Genomic DNA, 11,930 nt, shown 5'->3' on the forward strand with positions numbered 1-11,930 from the left:
TCCCAGACAGCAGGAATAAGATGTCATAGTGCAGGTCTTGCACTACTGCCTTGGGCTTTTTGGTGTTTTGTTTAAAAAGAGAAGTAAAAAAAAACCTGTAGAATATGCAACTGAGCATTCATGTTGCTTTAGCCACCACATTGACAGAGATACAGAACAGCATCTTTCATAGGTTTAATAGCTTTGTGTTAAATAATGTTAGCCTCAGCTCAAAGAGTTTAATATTCCATTTAGGAAGACAAATTCACAGTTATTCTATAGCTACAAAGTACAGAGGAACACCTTGAACTGGACAAGAACAGCACCAAAGAGAAGAGAAGACAGGAAAATGCAGCCCACTCAGAAGGCTAGGCTGCCTGAAAGTAAGCAACGCAGCTGAACTCATGGGTTCGCAACTCTCATTATTCCAGAAAAAAAACGAGAATGAAGTAAACTCATTCCAGCACGCCCACCTTTTTCTATGCTACCACTTCTCTGGCTATGAAATAGAAAGATTCCATCAGCACAGAAGCCTTTTCACAGGAAAAATTCGTCCAAAGATACTAATCTTTTCTTAAAGCAGAAAAATCAGCTCCATTCTGCTAATGTCTATCAAAATAGGCAGAGGAAGGGAAGGAAAGAAAGAAAAATTGTTGCAAGCCCAGGAGCAGTGGTTATCAGAACTCTCCATAGGATCCCGTGCTTCTTATTGAACCCAACCTGGCTTACACATACCTGCAGCTGCTGGCTAAGCGGAGAGCATTAATCCTTTACCTCCCTGTGCCGTGAGAGGGTCTGTGCCTACTATTCCACAGGGACACGAGACCAAAACACACAAAGCTTCTTCGGAAAATGAATTATTACTATGGAGGGGTGCAAAATGCTGTATAAGGGCAGAGATGACTGACAGTGCAAAAATCAGCTTACACACTCATCTCTGCTCTATCTCAGAGACTTCATCTGAAGGCGCATGCTGAAAGAGCAGAAGGACCTGAGACCGAGCCACCCCCTGCCCCCAGCGGAAGCCCAGAGCGCTCCAGTTCCAGCACAGGGAAAGCCAGGAATGCAACTTTGTCCTTATAAATCTGACTCGCTCTCATCTGCGAGATTGTCAGTGGATGCAGAGTGTGGCAATAACAGCATTTGGCAGCGCTCTTTGCCACCTGCAGTTTAACTCCCAACCAAGCAGACCACAAAAATATGGGGTATTTATTCAGCTGTGCCTCTCTTGTGGATCCCGGGGAGAAAAGATATGTTCTGGCCTCATTAATCACTTCATTCTTTGCTGGAGTAAACAGGAGGAGCCGCAGGGGGTTGTCTTTGCTCAGGAGGTTCTGCGATGCATAGGGCTTGCGGAAAGGGACACCTTCACCAAAAGTGCACAAAGTTCCTTCGCTGGAAGGAGGGGAAGATGAGTTGGGGTGACTACAGACGACAAAAGGAGTGCAAAACAGGGCTGAGCCATGGTCCGAACAACTCCTTTCTGTCCCTCCCAACAGATCAAGCAGCTTCTTGACTGCTACACCCCGTGCTGCGCCCAAGGTGGGAAGTGTTTCTTACCATGCAGACACTGAAAAGAGCCTGGGTCAGCTACTCCCCGCTCCTGTCTGACTTGTGTCAGAGGAGCAAGGGCTTGCTCCCAGGCTGCAAAACTTCTGGGGTCCAGGGATCTGGGTGGGGATTTTTTTATTTCCTGCTCTAAAGCGTGCATCTTCCCCGTAAGGCCCAAAGCAGTGCCCCTTCCATGAAGGCCTCTGACACCGAGCGGGGACAGTACGGAGCCCTGTTTTTCAGGATTCACATCCTGTGAGGCACATTTATGCTGACTTAAGATGGCTTTTAAATAGCAAATTTAAGATTAATATTAAAATACGTATTATATGTTTATACCTCTAGGTTTTCAGTATGCCCTATGCCAGTCTGTCTGGCGAAGCAGCATGAACCCTGCCCCATCAGGGGCTTCATTCAGAAAATGTGTTGTGCTGTAGACGGGTGACTCACTTCTTCCCCTCACTAAGCACGGGCTTCTCTCTGGCCAGCCCACTTGGCCAAACACTGGGACTAAACAGTTTATAAAGAAAACAAGGTAAAAATCTGGTAAAGTAGGGTCCTTTCTTCAGACTTTCAGAATCTGGAGTTTTAACATAATGGTTACTACAGGAAGAAAAATCTCAGCCCCTGCAGCTCTATGACCTCCCAGTCCCAAGGCAGCTCCTTTAGAAAATAAGTTTTCTCAAATTGTAATTCTATGGATTTTTCTTACAGCTTTTAAAAAGGGTAAGCAGGGGTTACACGTTTTTCACCCAGTCTCCTGGTGTTTACAAGCTTTCTCTACGCCGCACCCCCCCCTTTTCTGCTTACATGTAATAAAAAAGCCAGAGGCAGCAAGCAAAGAGCAACGCAAAAGGGGCAAAGTGTCCCGGGGCAGATTTGCTGTGTTCCTTCCAATACTTATAAAATGTGGAAACAGATTTGACTGATACTTCTGCTTCCACATGGATGCTCTGAGCTTCTTTGCTGTGATTCATGTGCAAGAATAAAGTCTGTATTGATTGATCTAGCTCTGGATAACTAATTTTCCTGGATATCCGACTTATTTTGCATCACTGAATTTCTCTTCATTTTTGTAATGAATGGGGATGGCAGATGATCTAGCACTTTGTAAAAATATTTTACAAGTTAATTGAGCCAAATTAAGCTTAGCTGGAATTTAATGCATAGCATAATCTGAATGATTAGATTTTTAGGTGGTCTGTGTTAATAACTTCTTTCAAGATGCTTTTCCCAGTTCTGTTGTGATTTAATTATGTTCCCATGTCTGTGGGTCCCTGTTTAGTTTCTGACACGAGAGTGCAGTTTCCCGAGATGAGGCAGTAGCAAGGCAGAGACTCTGCTTTTCGTCTCCTAGTCTTAACAATCAATCAATGCTGTCTAAAGCTAGACAACTGAAAGCTGCTTTTGGGACCAAAAGAAGGCTCCTATGAGAAATGGAATATTTTTATTTCCAGCTTCTTTTGTTGGGTGGGTTATTTTGAATTTGGGTGCCAGAAAACCCTTTCCTTCATAGCGCACTCTTGGGTCCACCAGACTGATCTTCTGTCCTGTCCCAGGCTCAAGATGCCGTGCTGATTATGAGGCTTCTGGCCGACTTTGTTAGTACAAAAAAGCTGAGTGCTAATTCTAGGTAAGCTGTGCATTGGCTGTTTGGCAGGGGGAGAAATTAGTTTAAAGTCCTGCAAGATGAGCCTGTCACTAGACCAGTGACCACCATGATCACCACCACACCACTGGGTACTCCACAATTCCCTGTCGTGAGCTTCCCAGCTGAGTCCGAAAGCCGGACTGATTGCCCTGGTACTGCTGCTGCATCCCTCCCCAGCTGGCAGGCATCTCCTCGCCGGCGTGCGCGCCAGCGGGGCGGGAGCCGGGCTGCCTGCGGGGCCACGGCCGGCCCTGTGCTGCCACCACAGCACTTGGAGAGTTAAAAGACTGCCGTGAGTTCCGTGGCTTCTTTCCAAAAGGTTTCAGTTAACACCGAAGGTCTCCTTACAGCTCACTCGCTTTAATAGATTTTTCCCATTGACTTCTCACTTTATAGACTATCATTTCCTTTTCTGCAGGGGAGCTATTTTCTGGGTCACTGATCCAACCAACTTAAAAGGGATTCCATTGATTAGGTTTTATTGGTGGTTACTTCGACCATAATGGGATAAGTTGCTAGTACCTGCCAACAGCTGTGTGTCTTGCTTTGGTACCCTGGCTCTGCACATCTATGAGTGAAGTCTGGGTTCCTCTCTCCTGCCTTGACTGAGCGCTGGGTAATTACTAGCGCCGTCTTTACCTCCTTACTACCTTGGTCGCTTTCATCCTTTTTCATCTCAGCACAGCAAGGCAGCCACACGGCCAAGTGTTGCCGACAAAAACCCCTGCTTGTTGCATGCGGCACCTTGTTGCAGCGCTGTCCGTTTGCCCCGGTCATCCCTGCAGTCAGACAGATCCCAACCGAAGAGCTGCACGCCAGCCAGCACCACAAGAGCAGATGAAGCCGGGAGATCACCTCTTTCAAGACAAAACTGAACAGAGTGGTTTAGGGCAGATTTTTTTTTTTCTTTTAAATAGTGAAAACTGAGGAGTAGAGCAAAGAAATGGAAGGAGAGCAGAGCTTGCAGACCTGACTACATTGAGGGGCCCTCCTCTCGTACTCTTGACTTTTAATGCTCCATTCTGTTGCCTTATCCTATATGAAAGAAAGGTTGGGAGTCTTAAGGTCACGTCTGTCGGAAGCCCAAACCGGTAATCAAGGCAGGCATTTCTTCAAGTGCCTTACAAAAAAGGTGCAGCTCCCTTCTGACTCCTGAACAATGCAGGCTCCGTCCTCTAGGCTCCTCCGAGCTTTTCTCGGATCAGTCTCCACGCTGCTCAAGCTGTGTGACGCTTCCAGCCTTTTCCCCAGACCCATAACACTTTGCAGAGCGATGGCCTATGCATCTCTTTCACCAGCATATGCCTGTCAGTGCCTTTAAGTGGTACAACGTACACGTTTAGGGAGAAGCTGCTATGATTTCTCCAATTAGAGCAATGAAGGTGACAGACTGTATCATAAGAAAGTGATTACTACGATTATAATTTTTATAACCTTCATGGCAACAGAATTTAACCCATTTCTTTTCCCTTTCTGGTTAACTTCAGTACTCTGCAGGCACTGCTTAATGATGCATCTCCAGTGGCCCTTAAGTGTACAAATACCTCACCCCTCTGCAGAGGGGAAACTGAGGCACAGAAGCTGAGCGCGCTCAGCAGACCCCGTGCCAGCGGCGGGGCTGCAAGCAGGACTCCTCCCAGCCCAGAGACAGCCTGGCGAGCTGCCTGCGTGCACGCGTGCTCCTGACCTGCCCTGGGGATGCCATCCACGACCTGACACAGTTTAGGTTTTGGGGTTCGTTTCTGAGCTTCATGAAGGTACAGGGCAGGGCCCAAGCACTCACGGCAAAGGTACAAGCAACACTCAAAAATGAAGCAGAAAAGGTGGTACTGCCTGTGCATGGTGTAAAATCTATGAGTACCAGCAAGTTATCTTCAAAGATTAAGCAACTGATTCTTCAGAGCAACAATACAAGTGATTTGCAACTTGCTACTTCTAGCTTCATTTCCTTTCCTCTAACACAGCTGCTTTCCTGGCCAGAAACTACACGCTTCTCTTTGTGCTAAACAAAGTGCCACGGGCTTATGGGAAAGGATGTCATTTTCTGCCAGCTTCTTTCACAACACGTCTGACTAACAGCCCAGGAGCGCTTGCAGATTCACCAGCACCCTCAGAAAGGAACGGGAGGCTGGTGCAGGGCTACTACAAAGCTGCATGGCTCCGTTCCCAGTGCTGGCAGAGCAACCTCTCTGCTTCTCCCACTTTTGGGGTCCAACTCGGAAGCGCTTCTGCTTTCCAAGTCGCTGTCAGGAGGAGAGCTAAATGTAATCTTGCAGCATCAGGCCTTGGAAGCTGAAGAGAATGACAGGGAATTTCTCTGCACTTCATCTCTTCAGAGGACACAGGGAGAAGGAATGGAGGGCAGCAGGCTGCCGCTCACTCCCGGTTCCCTAGAAGGCACATCCCTTTCTCCGCACTTCATCTCCATACATCCTGAGCAGGGATTTCTCTTCTTGCTCTCACAACTGCCCTGGTACATTATAGCAATATGACAATCAATTAACTGCTCACTCTATCACAATAAAGCAGCCACCCAACCTTATATAACTCTTTTTAATTGTTTTCTTACATTACAACATTTTGCTAAACTTATTCTGCCATAACTTACATCATTTAATTTCTCAAAGTGCTAATAATTTAATTGCTTCCTTCCTGCAGACAAAGTGCCTGAACTGTCTTCTCTCATTCAGAGCATCATAAAAAGCAGCTGGCAGGAATACCTAAAAGGGGCATTTTATTCACAAGGCCTCCTAGAAAAACGGCTTTCTCCAGAGCCTGCACTGTGTCTCAGACAGCCACAAAGGTGCAAGAAACCCACCCAGAGCCTTCCTTGCGCAGTGACCACCTTCCCTACAGAAAGGCACCTAGCGATGACGAGCGCGTCAAGTCTCATAAGCGAACTTCTATGGGCTAGTGGAAATCTCCTGCCATATCGCCCCTATACAACATCTTGAAATTAAAGCATGACATTCAAATTATAAGCAAATAACTTACGCTACCATAGATCCTCTTGCAGGTTGCAGAGGGAGGGTGAACAAAAGCAGTCTTTGCGATTGGCACATTCAGGCAGCAGGAGGCCGCACCGCGCACTGCAGCCCTCGCTCAGCGGCCTGCGTCTGCAATTTCGACTTCCCCAGTCTTGTGCCAGCTCCATCCGCCCTGTTCCTAGGAGCGGGGGCTGACTACGCCAGATCTGACCTGGGGCTTCCTTGGGCGCAGCCTCTCTTTGCTTCGCTTTTTGTCTCAAAATGAGTTAGGACAGGGCCCTGCCTAACATCCTTCTTGGAAGTTGGGTGACGTTGCTTCTTTTACTCATTCTAGGTAATTTTAATGTCACAGTTTGCAAAATAAAAGGACAAAGAGCAGTTTGCGACTTAGACAACTGACAACATTCCTGATTTCTGGACGTGACTTTATAAGCAATTATCCAATAGCATTGCTGAAATTCAGTTGTGTTGATGGAGGGAGACTAACTGCAATAGTTAGAGAATTAACACTTTTTCATCCTAATCTGCAAAAAAAAAAAAGGTAGTTCAAGGACATAAAGTCATTCACATTACTAAACCAGATCATCAAGAACAGCTATGATACCCGAAAACGCTAAGCGACGGACACATTAGGAAGTGGGCTGCCGAGTACTCTGCATGTTACCAAGTGAAAACTCCCATTTCCCGTTTCTGTACGGCACCCCGCTGCAGCCAGATGCTTAGCTGCTAAGCTCCACAACACTCTTTTACCAGTCCCTTGCTGAATACGTTGGTTTGGAAAATCCTCATTGGGATTCTGGCCTGAGTCACGCTCCATCAGGCTGGGGGGAAGATCGCACGTGCTCCAGAGGCAAACGTCTCTGCCCGCAGAGCCATCGGCTGCGCAGGCCCAAGCTTCCACAGCCCGAGCAGCGTTAACAAGAGGCCGCTGCAGCGACAGGAGAACGCACCACCACTGTGACTGACAAACCCGCAAGGGCCTGACCCTCAGACCTTTCACGTCAAAGTGCAGGCCGCTATCGTGCTACAGGAGAGAAGTAGCTAGAAACACAGACAAGGTATTTTCCCTTAGCGAAACAACCAGCAAGAGAATCCGCACGTGCAGTGCCCCTATGCTGGACAGGCGATTAAAGCATAAGCAGAGACATTCCCTCTAGGAACATCCTTTAAACGAGGCTTCCTTCAGTTCGCAGGCTCTTGCGTTTTGCTTCTCTCCAGCGCAGGAACCCAGCTCAGGGAACACGCGCCTTCTGCCTCGCCTCTTCTTTGCGCGCTGTCGCTAGCGAGGTTGGGTTGGAGCTGCACTCGGCTGTTCCGCAGGGGCTTCCAGTGCCAGGATTTCTGTGCTCTCCCCGGTATTGCATCGCCTCACCAGGCAAAGACAGCTGGTATCAATAGGCAATGACGAGAGTCAGCACCTTACTTACAATATTCCTGTCCAGGGAACAACAGGGTATTGAAGAGTAGCTGGGCTGATTTCATGCTTGATGTTAAGAAACCTGAGCTCTTCATCCAGCTGTTTCTTTATTATTATTTTCATAAAACTGCAGGTCTGTTCATGCTCCATTCTACAGTACAGAGGAGTTTTTTCAGCTTTCAGATTGTCACTAAGACATTTGCTGTTTGCTCCCGTTTGTGTCAGGATCTGTCACTGGGAGCTTTACCATAGCCGGCGCGGACGGTAGGGGACGCATCTGAAACTCAGGACTGGGTTTGCTCAGGCCAGTGCAATGGATGGAAATAGTTAAATCACAGGGGTGGACGCAGGAGGGGGAGGGGAATTAGACTCAATTGGTAACTAAGAAAAATAAGTTATGAGCCCAGGGAAAAAACAGCTCAGGCAGCGTGGATTACAACGCTGGAATAAATCTATTGCTAATACTTCGTAAGCAAGAATCAGTTCCCCTCTAGTTTATATATTGCTTCTGAACTCTTCACACACTCTACACTTCAAGAAAAAAATAACAGAAGGTAATTAATCACCCTGAATGTTAATTGCTGAGCCTGCAAAGAGAAACTCCAGAATCACATTCCCACATCTGACTAGGCAGCCTTTGAAAACAAACGTGACATATTTGTACAACAAGCACATGAGGAACAGAGGAGAACCCAGCAAGCAAGCGAGCTCTGTAATTTGTTAGTTGTAACTTCTACTAACCTTTTGCCCATCCTGAATGTTTCCTGATATGAAGTCAGCAGCTTTCCCAGGAGCCCAAGCCTTCTCTCACGCCCCTTTTATAAACTCTGTGTCCTCCATGTTATTAACCAACAGTATTTTTACTATTTCAGTTTTAAGAAAACAGAAGGAAGGATTCATACAGACCACCAAGGAGAGCACAGGACACCAAAAGAGGTGGTGGACAGGCAAACTGATTTAAAGCCTGATTTATCCCCCGAGGCATTCTCCTCATCAAGGGATAAATCAGAGACCGGCCTTGCTGCGGCTCAGCAGCATTAATTTCACCTGGGGATGCCTCACTCATCACCAAGATCAGCTGTGCCACGTTCCTGACTGCCCCGTCTATGGCTGCACCTCTCCTACTGTTGCTTAATCGTTTCTTTGCTTTTAAGGCACCGTACGATGTGCTTTAAGAGCTCGTAATAGAAGTGAAATGTGTCAAATAATTGGACTAAGTTGCCGAGGCCATTGGAGGAAAACTTTTTCTGTTTTTGTGAATTTTATGCTTCTTTTCTCTTTATCATTAATTACTGCCTGGATAGCGGAACCCAGAAGTAGGCTATTGAATCCTACTCAGCGGATTCAGAATGTTTCCTAGAGACAAAAGGAACAATATATCAGTTTATATTAATGTCAAACCCAGCTAATTGAAACTAAAAAATCCTTTCCCCAAATCTCTTGAAATTTATGAGGTACTTTAAATGATAAATTTAACAATTAAGTTCCTCGTGTCCGTTTGCTTTCTAACATTCTTAGCATTGGGATTCAAGCTTTCCAGCTTTTTACTGCTAGTAAATTGCTTTGACAAACAAAAGATGCTAAAACCTGAATCTGCTGTAGGAGTTTGGGTTTGAAGGGGAAAAAGAGCTACAATAACATAAAAGTTATAATAACATGGCTTGCTCCGAAAGCCCCAAGTTTTCAGTGATTTTCCCTTCGGTGGCCAGTATGTCTAGCCCTAATTAATACTGTTATTCTAATTAGGCTGTATGACATTTTTCAAAGGTCAAAAGCAATAAAAAGGCCGCAAGGTTTGTCTGGGATCCTGCCTCTGTGCAGCCCTTGAAAAAACCCTTTCATGTAGTTTGTCTGCTGTAGAGTACTGTTATGGGCGTCAGGAAAATCTCAGGTATCCTACGTAGGTACGCACAGACATAAATACACATACATATGTAAACATGCATATACATTCACATTACAGAACGGTCCCGGTACAAACGGGGATGAGTTGATCTTACTTTAATTCAAATAAATAGAAAAAGTCATTGATAGAACTGGCAACACATCTCCGTCACAGCAAGAAAAGAGCATCACTGCCTGGTTGGTACCCGGGTGACTTTGTCAAGCGCAGGCAGGCAGCCGCTGCAGCTCCTGTCTGCCCTTGCCCTTCTGCTCTTCCATGCACAGATACACACTCGTGAACTGTAGTGACCGCTCTGACAAGGAATCATAGAATCACAGAATCGTTTAGGTTGGAAAAGACCCTTAAGATCATCGAGTCCAACCGTTAACCCAGCACGGCCAAGGCCACCACTAAACCACGTCCCTCAGCACCACATCTCCCCGGCTTTTAAATACCCCCAGGGACGGGGACTCAGCCCCTGCTCTGGGCAGCCTGGGCCAGGGCCTGACAGCCCTTTGGGGGAAGTCTTCCCTAATGTCCAACCCAAACCTGCCCTGGCGCAGCTTGAGGCCGTTCCCTCTCGTCCCATCGCTTGTTCCTGGGGAGAAGAGACCGACCCCCCCGGCTCCAGCCTCCTTCCAGGCAGTTGCAGAGAGCGATGAGGGCTCCCCTCAGCCTCCTCCTCTCCAGGCTGAGCACCCCCAGCTCCCTCTCCCCAGCCCCGTGCCCTAGAGAGTCTCCAGTCGCTCTTCCCAGTGACAGGGAAGTGAAAAGACAACTGTGCTGGGCCCATGCTCCTCCTCCATCGGCAGTTCCCTTACTGCCAGCGTGGTGGGAAATTAGAACATCATAAAGCAAACCGACATTACAGCAGAAAATCCCATCTGGTTTAGAGTTCGGAGCACAGCCGTATGTTGAAATCACCCCTAAAGTAACAAAGGTTCCATTAGCTCTTAACCAGGAAATGGAGGACGGAGAGTCAAGCGGCCATTTCGCTTGGGTCTGCATGGGTGAAAGTGCAAAGCACGAGCATCTGTTGACTCCTAGACTTTAAGACATTTAAAGTATAAACTGCCTAACAACAATCTAACCAGGAGAAATAGTCTCTTCCAGGTCTCTGATAAAACTAGATGAAAAGGAACAGCCTGAATAGATTGCTACAAAATACGTGGAGCAGAAACAAATTCACAGTAAAACTGAAAATTGAGGGTTAACTCATACGCTTCAGTGACCTTCTCGAACCAGAGTAAGCTCCGGTTCCGGCGCTGCGTTTAACCACGTCTGCCGTGGTTGGGGATGCAGGAGCAGCTGCTGGATGTGAACTCCCTGACAACAGCGCGCTGTTCTGCTCCCACAGCCAGGTCGGAGCCGCGTTTCAGTCAGGTTTCCCGACAGAGTGGGGTCCTGGGAACACTGGAACTGTAGCCTGCTGGCAGAAAGATCAAAATATATATTGACTAGGTGCTTAAACTTGTTATTCTGCATAACAGGCACCCCTTTCATAGCAGGAGCGTCAGCAGGTCCCACTGCCGGGGTAGCTAGAGAGAAGACACGTCCAAAACGTACAGTTTCCCTTTAGCCTTAGCAGTAACTTTCCCCTTTCCTTCTTTTTCTCTTGAGGAGACGACATGCCATGAATGATTGTCCTGTTATCACCGCATCCCAACTGTTACCGATATTTTTTGCAGGAGAAATAGGGTCGATAAATAGGATCAATAGCTGCTAAAGATGATCACGGAACTTGAAAGGAGAAATGTGAAAAAAGCGGAGGATGCCCGCGCATGGCACAGGAGGCAGCACCTGGTATGCACGGCAGCACGCAAACCCGCTCTTTTGGTGTGCTAATCCCAGGACCAGATTTTTATTTGATATTCGTGACCCTTAACATTCACAAGAGTAACACTGACTGGGGCAGCCAGGGCTGTCGTTGTTTTCACTCCAGATGCACGGGTGAGATTTTTTCCCAAGCCTTGCCGAAGCTGGAAGGCCTTCCCCGGCCCGCAGCGGAGCGCACCCGGGGGCTGCGCTACACGCACTGCAGCGTGCGGGAGCAGGGCCGCGCCTGGCCCCGCGCCGCGGCGGCGGGAGGCCGAGGCCCGTCGTGAATGAACTTCGGGAGAGGTGGATTTCATGAATGGGAGCTCCGTCCGTGAATGAATGCCGAGTACTGCGCTCTGATTGGCCCTGGCGGCTAAAGCGACTCCCACTTCTCGCCGGGCGAGGCCCGAGGAGCGCTGGGATTGGCGGCCGTGTCCCACCCCGCAGCTTCATTCACAAATTCAATGAAACAAAGGAGCGAGCGAGCCGAGCCCGCGGCCCGGGCCATGGGCCAATGGGAGGCCGCCCCCGGGCGCGCGGCGGCCTGACGGCTCGGGCGGGGCGGGGCCGCTCCGGGCTCCGCGTGGGCCGCGAGGGGCGGGCGCCGCCGCGCGGGGGGGGGCTCGGTCCCGGCCCCGCGCC

The 11,930-nt window shown here is 48.2% G+C and overlaps 1 long non-coding RNA gene across 1 annotated transcript in view; it reads right to left on the reverse strand.

Annotated features, from left to right (window-relative positions):
- Positions 1–8,492, reverse strand: part of LOC148054227 (uncharacterized) — a 36,458-nt gene extending 27,966 nt beyond the window's left edge. Inside the window, exon 1 of the long non-coding RNA XR_015707449.1 lies at positions 8,327–8,492. This is a non-coding gene — a long non-coding RNA (uncharacterized LOC148054227). The remainder of the gene's footprint in view (positions 1–8,326) is intronic.
- Positions 8,493–11,930: the final 3,438 nt, after the last annotated feature.

This window comes from Nipponia nippon, unplaced genomic scaffold, assembly GCF_047370975.1.
Source record: "Nipponia nippon isolate SJK-2023a ecotype South Korea unplaced genomic scaffold, ASM4737097v1 scaffold_32, whole genome shotgun sequence".
NCBI lineage: Eukaryota > Metazoa > Chordata > Aves > Pelecaniformes > Threskiornithidae > Nipponia > Nipponia nippon.